The sequence below is a fragment of the Pinus tabuliformis genome, chromosome 5_1, assembly GCF_031772625.1.
Source record: "Pinus tabuliformis cultivar Carrire ecotype Pingquan chromosome 5_1, CPIR1, whole genome shotgun sequence".
NCBI classification, from domain to species: Eukaryota; Viridiplantae; Streptophyta; class Pinopsida; order Pinales; family Pinaceae; genus Pinus; species Pinus tabuliformis.
The window spans coordinates 474,731,264-474,741,797 of NC_142305.1; positions in this window are offsets into that span (position 1 = coordinate 474,731,264).

A 10,534-nucleotide genomic window follows, 5' to 3' on the forward strand; every position below is an offset into this window, starting at 1 on the left:
GTGTATATGTGTTTTATGTGTTATGCTCTCGCATTGTTTATTTTATGTGTTTTAGAATTCGTATGCAGGTAATTTATGTACGGGGTTAAAACCTACATTCAATCAACTTGATTCCAGTTGCATTAGATCAAAAAAACATTCTAATTCATAAAAAAAAATTACCCCATTGCATTTTCACGTGATTTGGTTAGGCATTTTTTAGATTTGCTAGCTCACTAGTTCTCAAATTTGTAGATTTTCAACTAGTAATGTTTTTTCTATTTTTTTTAGAATGGGTTAATAGAGGTATTTTTGAGTGATTCCACTTGGAATAGGGACATAAGACATCCTAGTTAATAAAAAAAATTGTCGCATCCAATTTGGATTTGATTTTCTTGGTCATTAAACCCTCACCAATTTCATAATTTCACAAGGAAACTTCTCCAAGCTTTTTGAGCGAATCCATCCATCTCCTGACTTTGTTTTTGAGTCTTGAGTTATCCTAGGAATTCTCACACTCTATTCCAACCATCACGCATCTTTCCTAAGCCTCCCATCACCTCCAAAACCTTACATTTTGGTTGTATCCTGTAGGTTTCCTGTAATTCCTACACGATCATAATGTAGGTTTCTAGTACATCCTATAGGTTTTCCTGAAATGGACAGTTTTGAGGCCGAATTGATGGAAAACCTCTAGGAAGTCACCAAAATAATCCCAAGTGTCTCCCACACCATCCAACCATCTCCTAACCCTTCCATCCAACATTCAAGATCCTTAAATTCACTTGCGACATCACCAAAGCAAATTAGTTTGCATACTTCATTTTGCATGAAAAGACAAACAGACAGAAACACATTTATTTCAGTCCCTTTACTTGCACATTAGTCATGTTTGATGCTTCTTACTTCCATGCTTAGATAGTAGAATTTGGTTCATTATAGAAGATGGTGTGTTTTGGCATTTGATTTCAATTTCTTTCCTTGTACTTTCTTTCCTGCAATAGGTTAAGGTTCCATTTCGAATATTTCTTTTCAGTACATGCACTCAATTACATCATGACAACAAGGGAAGGACACATTTTATGCCACACATATAGTGTTGATACCTCTTAAGTTTGTACGAACCACCGGGTTGATAATTAAAATCAGTAGCCTCAGGAGTTGCAGAATTCTTGTTGCAATATTGAGGCTCATCACTTATATGGTGGTGTCTCTGTAGGCTACTGACCCTAATATTTTAGCAATTAGGTTTACAAACTCTCAATGAGATTTAGTTTCTACTTATGGTCCAATGGATACAAACTTTGATTTGTGGGCTACTCACAATAGCCAAATATCTTAGTGGAAGTAGATGAGGACCTTCTTAACTCCTTTGGTTTTTTGAAACCTTACTAAACCTTGTTTTGATACCACTTGTTATTTTAATGTAGAGATAAACATGCAAACACAAGACAAACAAGTACACAAGCTTTTCCTTGAATAAATAAGTTTTATTTGTTAAATATTCTCTCATACACATTCACCGAGTTGTTGTTATTTCTTGTTCTTAATTCACATTACAATGACACAAGCATGAGTATATAAGCATCAAACTTTCTAAATATGGAATCATGCCAACTCTAACTTTCTTTTCATCATGAAAACTATGATTTGGCACTTTAACTAAACTTTTCTAACTACACCTTAACATAAATTTACATTTCACTTTCCCTTTAATTAGTGTTTATTGACAAGGAATTAGGTTTTAACTCTTACTCACTTGACATCTAATATTATACTTAACTTGCTTTCCTTCAGTTAACTTAACTCTTCATACATTGCATACATTTGAGAGTACTTGCTATTTCTATCGATTTAAACGATTTTGATCTGTGACAAAGTTGCAATCGATGGCAGTAAATAAAATAGGAAATTTGGGGATAGGTTTGTATGAATTGTGTTCTTTTATAATTTTTAAATTTCTATACGAGACTAGACTTGACTTGGTTGTAACATATTTGAATATTTAATAATTGTTAGGAAAATTGGCTTGTCGATTCTATAATATTACTTGATTCTATAAGATTACTTTCACTGATATCATTTTATATTGGTTATCCTAAGGCATAATTGTATGGAATGATTATCTACATACTTCAATAAGTGTTAAACTTATGAATTTTAATAATTGTGAAATATAAAAAGTGAGGTATAGTATGGAATCACTTAGCTTCATATTGAGAAAATCAATGAGATGAAATGATTCACGATGCACCACAAACCTATAGTGAGGTCGATGTGGGTGCAATAAGTCATCCTCCAATGTGGGTGACTATACAGGCATGAGAATGGATTTTTAGGTTAAATTAAAGTTTGTGCTAGATGTACGCCTTCAACCTCCTTCATCGTTTACCTATATATATCTCTATTAAGTGAGGAAGATAAATCACATAGTTGTTATTCCATAGTTCAAAATGATATCAATCACTAATATTACTTGGTTTCTTGATAATGCATTCAAGTTTCTCGAATTACTAGATGAAAATATTTTCCAAAACCTTAATACGTAAAAAAAAATAATATCAAAAAATATTAAACTACACTTTGTATATATATATATATATTTTCCACAATATTAGTAGCATTTTTTTTACAATAAGAAAAAATTTAAGTACTAAAATATTATCTAAGATATAATTAAATTATTATTATTTATCTCTTTGATATATTTGTTCAATAGTGAAACGAAAATTGAGATGTGAGTATAAACCATATGCATGAACTGACTTTTCATTTAAAAAGAAAAAATGAAGATTTAAAATGCATATATTAATGAATTTGTCTTTTAATATCTTTGGATAATTTATGTATATTTTGAAATTACAATTATATATATAGTATAAAAAATTGAGAAAGTATTTAATTTTTTTATCCTTATATTGTAGCTAATTTCTTACAAATTTATATCGAAGTTTTAGTTGAAGTAATTTAAAATGTTTCACATATTTAAAAAAAATAAAAAAATTTAGATCATGGACTGTAACTCAAATGAAAATCATCTTGTTATGAAGTATTATGTAAAATCATGAGATTCAAATTTCAAATCTGTGTGTGTTAGGGCTACCAAAAAAACACATTTTTTTAATATTTATTTATTATATTTTTAGAATGTGGTATGTATATCTTAATTATTTTGAAATCAATTTTTTTGTAAATAAGATAAGTTATATTACTAAATAAAACAGGTATTTAAGAAAGTTGGTTTGTTTGAGACTGTCTCTCCAATGCAAGAGCCAATGACCCTAGCTATTATGGCAGTCAAATTGATAGAGTTACATCTAGAATTAACAAAAAAGAAGCTTTGTTTTCTTTGAGAATTACAGTGATGAGAACAAGGTTGACAAACAGAGACCAAAATTACTGTTGACTTCAAAAAGAGACTAGAAGACTGAGTTGAGGTGGGGCTGTCAACACTAAGGGCCTTTATTTTCTTCTTCGTAGTCCTCGTTGCATTCTTTGCTATGATCTTGCATCTAAAAGGGAGACATATCAAAAAATATCTTGCTGCACTCATTAGGGGTTGGAAATGACTGGGTCGTCATCCAAGCTTATTGGATGATCTTGGGTTCTTCCCTCCTACGATGCCATTGTAGACAAACAACTGGAGGAGGCTCCCACTGCTTGCTTCTTTATAATTGGAGAGAAGTTTGTAGGTGAATGCATATTGGGTCTATACTTTTACTTTAAGACAGTTTATTGAGGATATTCTCGAGTCATAAAATGACAATGGTGGATCACCTCAACAAAAACCACGAATTTGTCAGTGAGGCTGTCAATTTTGTTCTCCACCACCTTGGATCGCTATGCCTACTCCTACAAAGCCAGACAAAGGATATCGTTCATTTACCACCAGATATCGATGGAGTACGCGTACATATTTTCTATAGCTATGGTGGGAGAGGGGTCGGGGATCTAGTCGAAGCCAATAGCAACCTCTTCCGAGGGAACTCCTCTTCTTAGAGATCTAGCGTGAGCCTCTAAGCTTTCAATTCTTTCTTGGCTTTCAGGGTTCACCTTCACCGAGTAGTATAGAGTTGTGCTCCTCGTAGAGGAAATAATGCGAGTGGTGGGAGGATACACTAAGCAGTTCCAGGGAAAGGACTCTCTACTTTGCCTGCAGCCCTCAACTTGAAGCCAAACTAGAATTGTGCTTAGAAACCATGGGAGAGAAAGGAGAAGACAATAGGCTGATTGAAAGGGGTTGAAAGTAATACTGAACAACTAGAGCAGGCGAAATGATGGGAAGGAGAGGGTGATGGGTGGTATTAATAGGGGCAGGAGAGCTTCAAGGGGTGGAGAGATGAGGGAAGGGGAGTGAAGTTGGAGCTTGTGAGGTACCAAATTTAGGTGGTGGGGAGAGTACCTCAGGGGACTCGTTGGAAGGAAAGATGAAGACACCACTGGAGAGTGGAGTCATGGGAGGATTATAAAGAATGGTTTTCAAACAAAGGATGGTCCAGGGCCGATAACTGTCAAAACCATAGTCCTCCGAATTTGTCGATCCATCATTCACATGACTTGGGATCCTCGAATAGTTAATATTCATTTTTCCGATTTTCCTTGGCATTGATGACTTCACAGTGGAGATAGAGATCGTCGTATTCTAGGTCATGCCATGACTCTGATCGTAACCAAAGGTTACCTGTTGTATCTTCATTAGCCAACCTATTCCCCAACTTGTTTCCTTATCTTCTGATTGCCTGCAAGTGAAGCCCTTCCATGCTTTCAATGTTCTTGTTTATTCTCTGTAAGATTTCGTTTAAACTACAATTATCTGATACCTTAGTGGTGTCCATCCCCTACTGAATTTTCCTACTGACCTTCGTCGCCACAGTTGAATCACCATCTATAATTATAGGGTTAAACTTGTAGCACTTTGCAATGGTGATCTTATGTTCTAGAGCATGTAGTTCGGCAATGTTATTGGTTGAGGTACCAATGTTGCCCTCATAAATCCAAAATATTTCCCCTTGAGAATTCCTGAAGACGCCCTTAAAGCCCACCGACCCTGGGTTTCCTTTGGCTGCTCCATCGTAGTTAATATTAATGGTCCCTCTCTCTGGGGGCAACCACATAAATTATTTCTCATTTATTACTTTGATGTAATTTTTAATATCATTTTCAAATAAATATACATTAAATTAAATATTTAAAAATTAGTTAAGGTCCCTATAATACTAGTGATTACCCCATTACTATTGTAGTTATACCCCTTATTAATATTGTTGTGCCCCTATTGCCCCCATATTGTTATTATTGTGCCCCATAGAATCCCTCTATTGTTATTTTTGTGACTTTATATTATTATTTTTAGGTCGGTTGGATTATATTGTGACTCCTTAGACTCCTATATATAGAAAGGAGGTTTTGTCATTTGAGTCATCCAAGAATTGTTCATTTATGTAATGTAAAGGAGGTTGCCCCCTCGAAGAGGATGAATTCTAAGGCGTTGATCTATCTTTTCTATCTTTTCTTGAGCTCGTTTCATAACATTTAACTTTTCAAAATGTTATATTTTGATATACTTGGCATATTCTAATTTTATATTTAATTAAAAAGGATTAATGAAAAATGTAAAATATTATATAAAAGAAAGAAATTGATATGATTAAATTTCATGTGGTTTGAATATCTATTTTGAAAATAAAAATTATAGCTATCCCCAGTTCACTCATGGAATATCTATGAAAACTTCCCGAATGCAATGAAAAATTAGTTGTCTCTAATCATATCACTAGAGATCGAAGGGATATAAGAAGAATTGATGTCCATGAAATCTTACCAAGAAAAGTTGTTGCATTCTGCATAGTTGACTACCCTCACAAATGAGCATTCCAACAAATCCTTAGCTTTATATAAGATAATGTGAATGGTAAGTGAAATAACAGCCACGGTGTAGGCGCAAGACAGTAATAGCCTACAAGTTGGTGGACTTAGGGCACACTGTTAGAGTTAATTTTGTAGTTGTTAGATAACATTGTCTTAAATTGATATGGTTTTATCTTAATTGTCAACTGTATTAAATGAGTTTTGTCCTAATTGTCATTATCTTAAGTGAACATTGTCTTAAATATAAACTTTTTCCTTAAAATGTTTTTGTCTCAAACTATTTTTGTCTTAAACTCTTTTTGTCTTAAATATATAATTTTGTCTCAAAGTATTTGTGTCAAACCCTTTTGTCTTAAATATAAAATTTTATCTCAAAATATTTCTGTCTCAAAATGTTTTTATCTTAAATTTTATATTTAAGGCAATTCAATACATATTAAATTTTAATATAAAATAACTAAAATAAAAAAGTGACATTTTAAGACAAGATTTCTTTCATCTTAAAAAAAATGTCCTACAAGTGCTCTTTCATGTAGTAGCGTGTGGTCAATGATTGCAATAATGTAGAAAAGTAAATTAATAGGATTTAATATGCATAAAATAAAGAGATTTTCATATGTGGTCACGACGATTACATGCATATCAACCAATGAGAACCAATTTATTTGTTTATAGTAAATTTGTTAATATTTGTCCTATGGTGTAGGAAGGATATAAGTAATTGGTTTTATATTTCATTCACATGTTATGGAATACGTTTTCCATTATAAATTTATTTTAATAGAATTTCGTCTATTGTATTGTTATTAAAGGAATTTTTTTGCAGAAATGATGTAGGAAATTCAAGAAGGTTGAAGCGAAGCTTTATAATAAGAAAATATCCATGGTTGTAATGTTAATGAAGACTTCATTAATGATGAATATAGACTAGTTTTTGGCAATGGTGAATTCAATTGTCTCTTTGAAAATTTGTGAAATTGTAAAAGATATATTGGAATTCTCTAAACTTAATATAAGAATTTGTTTTCATTGGAATTGACTACTCTAACAACTACAAGTTAAAGTTGGGAAGGTTCAAGATAAATAGTGAAACAATCCAGCATATATTTAATGGTAAGTTAAATTTGGCAGGCCGACCAGAAAGAATGGCGTGCGTTTTTACCATTAATTTTCCCCCTATTAATTTTGGGGTTGGATTTTTTTTTTTTCATTTCTTCCCCTGAATCGAAATCCCACAAGATTCAACCACTTAAGGGGTTTATTATGTTACTTCTCTTTGAGAAGTGATATTTACTGATGTTGTTGGAGCAATATTTTAGACTTTACCAAAAAAATTAGAAATATTTTATGTTTTACAAAGTTGATTATTAGTTTAATGATATTTTCACAAAAGATATTGAATTACACCCGACCACCACCTCTAGGGCTACAAAGGCCGAGGGTCAACCAAGGGACCTTTAGTTTGGTTAGGAGTTTGAATCGCGTGACTAATTTATAAGTGCCTAGGTGGCAAGATCCAACTTCATACTTCATCTTCACACGATACAAAGCCAAAGCCAAAGCCGACCCATTTACAAACCATCGCGACTCCATTACTATCAGTTGTCTAGCCGCAGTGGAATATGCCAGAGTGTACTACAAACTAGTGAGTGACTCGCTCTGCGTTCTTTGCTTCTCCAATGGTTATTGTTATCGATGATGCTCTCAAAGTCAAACCAGTTATCTGAGGCACAAGAAAAAAAATGTGATTGTTTTTAACTGAATGATTCTCTGGACAAAAACACTTTATGGTTCCATTCGTTTTGAAGATATTGTGAAGAAAGAGAAAACCAAAGATATTCTTCATTTGTGAGTAAACCAAAATAGAAGGAAACAAATTTCAAAAATCTCAATAATGATGAATATGCTCATTGTTCACGTTTCATTACACTGATAGGAATTTTATTATGAGTTTATTTCTCATATCATTGTAGAAAATTCATCGGCCTCAAAAAGAATATGCTCTTCCACAGTTGCATCACCGCAGTTGAAATTTTCACTACCATGGTTAAAAGAGAGGATACAAGTTAGTTTATCACACACCGCATTCACTGGGTAAGACATAGAGACTTGTCACTAGCTCTGTTTCACTGTGTGCCCCAAATAATTGTGAATCAACTCTTTCAGTATGGTTTCATCTCTCTTTCACTACCTGAGACAGAGAAATCTAACTAGATTATTTCACTATGGTTCCAATGCATGCCAACGCAAACCCATTTCTGAAGAAACATTTAGGATGTTTTGTCTGAAGCCTCTTCCGAAAATTCACGATAAATAAGTTTGATAGCCTGCATGGACGAGTTCGTAAATGCATAAACAATGTAATTGTGTACATCCCATAATCATATGGCGTATTGCTTAGCAGAGACTAGTCAAGCTAGCTAGAAGGATACTTTTCCAGTGACTGGTCAGACTTATGGCTTTTGTACTAGGGAAGGAATAACTAGATTAGGGTGTTTTTATGGAGACACATGAACCACAATGTGACCCGCTTGAATGGAGAAAATGAACCGTTGGCTTTTTTAGAAATTATGTTCGGTAATTTCTTTATCAATACATAGTTGGGGTGATATCTTGCATAGCCATCCATAAACCCACTAGACACAGAGTTGGCTCTCCTTAATTCCCAACTGGAAAAAATGAAACTTGTATCTAGTACATTGTAACAATAGTAGTAGTAGTGATAGTAATACTAGTGTGGAAAGTGGTCCTTATATAGATTATATGTGGAAAATTTACTTTCATGATTCCAAAACGTAGGCGGGCTATGGAGCCAGTTGTGTCTTAATAGACCCACTACAAAGGAAACACTTAATATCTAGCTGCTTGGAGTTCAAGTGCATGAACAACACCACCGAGTATGAGGCACTCTTATTGGACTTACGGAAATCCATCATCCTCAATGTTGTTGTGCTAAAAGTGGTAGGTGACTCAGAGATTGTGGTGCATTAGGCACATAACACCATACATTATGTGTCATTCCTTCTTAAAAGTTATCAACAAGAGGTATGGTGACTCATCTCTCAATTCCAATATTTCAATATTATGTATGTACCAAGAATGTGTAATGAAGTTGCAGACGACTTGGAAAACATAACTGATAAGATGACATCATTAAGGGATACATTTTCTATTGAAATATTGTACAAACCATTTTCCTAGATAACATCACTAATTTATGTGTTTTTGATGATGATCAATAGATACTACATTTCATGTCTAAGGCTGACATCTTCAAGGATGTAGAAATAGACGAGGAAGAGCACGAGCAGTCTCTGCAGGACAAAGTCGATACAAACAAAGGAAACTACATCCCCAAGGGTGTGGTATCACTCAAGAAGTTGTTTGACTTGCAGAACCACTTTCAGGAACCTGCCAATGCCAAAACCCACAACTCTACATTGTTGCCCAAACAAATTAATCTAGCGTTACACGAGGATCTGAATTTGGTTAATCTTGGTACGTACTGCACACCTCAAGAATGACAAGGTTTCATCTGCCTATTCAAGATGCACTGAGATGTATTCGTGTGGATGTAAAATGACCTAAATACGTTTGACACATGAATAATCAAGTACATCATACCAATCAAGGAAGGGGCCAAGCCTTTTCAGCAGAAGTTAAGGAAAGTTCATCCTTCGCTTCAGCCCTTCACATAGAAAGAATTGACTAAGTCATTGGATGATCAGATAATTTACAAATTTGAACATTCTACGTGGGTTTCCAATCTAGTCCCTATTAGGAATAAGTCCCAGGAGATTCGGCTGTGTGTAGATTTCCATAACCTCAACCGCACCTTGGACAAAGACAACTACATAGTGCTATCCATGGAACATATATTGTAGACCATATCAAGAGATGGTTCGACAAAAAGTCTACAGGGAGTACTAGTTTCAGCGTGGGTGACTTAGTCTTGAAGTCCATTCACCGTCCACAAGAAGCTTGGCCAACAAACGTATTGTCTTCAATAACTTGATGGGAAGATTGAAACTCTCCTTGTCAATGGCCAAGACTTAAGATGTTATTTTCAATGATCATGGGCCACGCCTTGCAGTATGTACATAGTATTTTCATTGCTTGCTATACTGATTTGTTTTTTGTTTCAGCTTCCTTACTGTTATGGTATTTTGATTTTGTAAATATGTCTTGTGTCACACTGCATTCTAAATTCTGAATGTGTATGTGGCTGAAGTTCAAAGACTCTTGTGACACTACAGTGCTTGGCTAGTCCTATGTCCATCTTCTTTGTGTTTGGTTGTAAATTTTGGCCAATGAAATCTTGATGGAAAATATGATCCATCTGTAAGGATATTTTTGGTCAAACTGTGAACCTCTATCCAGTCCAGGAAACGTCATGCTCATACTCAATCTTCTTCTCTAGTGTGGTCAATCTTATCCAACTATTGGAAAGGGAGAAGGGGGAAATATAAACGAGAAAAATTGAATCAAAGGTCTTTACATGCTTCTTTGAAGAAAAAACCTCTCCCACTCTCAATAAGTCGGAATCCCTCTTCCGCCCAAAAAATAAATTAGTGCATATGCACAATCCTCTTTAAAAAATAACAAAGGTGAAAGAAGAGAAACGCTTCCTATAGAGAGAGGTGAAGCTGGAAACTCCACTGGGGTACTGTCCAAGCTCACTAGTAGT